We start from the raw sequence: 2410 nt of genomic DNA on the forward strand, positions 1-2410 counted from the left end.
GAGGAAGTTTTTCTTCCATGCTTCGAGGTGAATGCTTTAAACATGTTCATGCAGTAAGAACATTCCAATTTCCCAGCTGTACTCCAACCAAATAGCTTCTTATAAGCAAATAAATCATTGATCGTCCACATAAGAGCTGCTTTGAGGTAAAAAAGTTTGTTTCGTTGCAATATCACAAGTCAACGATCATGTTTTCCACAATACTTGTAGCTTATCTATAAGAGGTTTTAGGTACATATGAATTTTACTTTGTGGGCTACATGAACTTGGAATTATCAATGTTAGAAATAAGAACGATATATTCATACACATATCAGAAGACAAATTATATGGCGTGATAATAATTGACCAACAAGGACTGTGTGTTGCTGCATGATTGTAAGGTGTGAAACCATTTGCACATAAGCTCAGTTTAACGTTGTGTGATTATGTTGCAAAATCCAGATAAATGTGGTTGAAGTGTTTCCAAGCTACACCAGCTGAGGGATAAGTCATTGTACTAGCATTAACAGATCCAATATTATGTCATGTCTTGTGTAAAGCTGTGTGCATAGAAGCAAAGTGTCGTTGGAGCTGTGGAATGAGAGGAAAATAAAAGAGACAATTGCAAAAAAATATTCTTTTAATTTTTAATCTTTCTACCCCTTGGTTTGAACCAATCTACACACAAAATTTGCATTTTTGTCTCTTGTGCATTCTCCCTGCAATATAACATACAACTGTTGACAAAACAATCTATCTTTCAGATAGTAACCCCAACTTCACCACTAACTTCTTAGTTTTGTACAAATTCTCTGGAACTAAATTATCAGCAAGGTTTGTCTTTCTTAATAATATTGCTGCATGGTTGAAATATTTCCTTGGCATGTTAAAATCAGATGTAACACCCAATGATCTTCGGGTTGACCGTTAACTTTGTGTCTGAAGTACATCATTCCCACAATGGTTGTTGCTCAACATCCTTGGCATGTTAAAATCAGATGTAACACCCAATGTTCTTCGGGTTGACCGTTAACTTTGTGTCTGATGTACATCATTCCCACAATGGTTGTTGCTCAACCTTTAATAGTTCATAGAATTATTGTGCATCACTGTTCTATTTCTGGTCATCATGAAACACACTTCCAACAAAATGAGCTCTGCTCGCATGAACAATCATTTGCTCATACATGCCAGAATCATAAGTAGTTGGTGAGCATAACTTGTTGAAGCTCTCGCATGATCGTACTAAGCATTTGGTTTAAATTCACAATGTGAAGTTAATATAAATAATCAAGTTTAAATCCCTTGCGGTATAGGTCCAACTTCACTCCATCAGGTGTCAGGTATGTTTGATTCTTATGCTTCGCATAGGGCATCAGAACCTACTTTCTGAAAGGTAAACATGCAGTTACGATGCCACATGCACGAACTCTTTAACACCAACAATATACTCGTTAGTTAATCATTTCCTTCCTAAATATAATTTGTTATACATTTACGATCTAATGCTTAGAATATTCATATGTATCATATATTTAGCTATATAAATTAGTGCATCTACATATTACACATCCTGCTTGAAACTTTAGGCCAAATACACATCATTCCCAAAACTCATAGCACACAAATCCATAGAATCAACCTAAAATTTTCTATGTACATACCTAACACAAATTTAGGTGTGATGTGCACCTACACATCACACCTAAATTTTCTTATTACATACAAAACAAAATTTCTTATGTATTTACATATCTCACTCATAAATTTTCGTATTTACATACATATCATGAAATTTCTTATACATTCTCATATCTCACACCTAAATTTCTTATTTAGATACATACCACAATTATCTTATGCATTCACATATCTCACACCTGAATTTCATATTTACATACATATCAATATTTTCTTATGCATTTACATGTCGCGCTCATAAATTTCATATTTAAATACATAGTTCAATATCTACATACCCCAATTTTCTTATTCATTTACATATCTCACACCAAAATTTTCATAAATAGCACAAATTTCTTATGTATTTACATTTCTCACACCTAAATTTAGAAAAGATCATAAAATTTATATGCATTGCATACCTAACAATAGAATTCGAAAAAAAAACTCCAAGCTTCTCCTACGTATTTTCGGATGTAACACATGTGCAAGGAATAAAAAGATGAAAATATTTGCTAAAGTAAAGCTTGGAGATGTGGAAGAAAATTTCTCACCTTGAACGGGCCCGAAATCGCTGGAGAAGCTTGGAGGCGATGAGCAAAAGCCAAAGGAAGGAAAAAAACGCGAAGTGGAGCTGCGGTTCTCGGGAATACTATTATAAGGCATTAGCGTCAGCCATAGCTTCGACCATGGCCAACACTTATAAGTGAGATTAGTGTTGGCCACCGCCAACACTAAAGACGCC

Source organism: Phalaenopsis equestris, unplaced genomic scaffold, assembly GCF_001263595.1.
Source record: "Phalaenopsis equestris unplaced genomic scaffold, ASM126359v1 Scaffold000455, whole genome shotgun sequence".
In the NCBI taxonomy this organism is placed as follows: domain Eukaryota; kingdom Viridiplantae; phylum Streptophyta; class Magnoliopsida; order Asparagales; family Orchidaceae; genus Phalaenopsis; species Phalaenopsis equestris.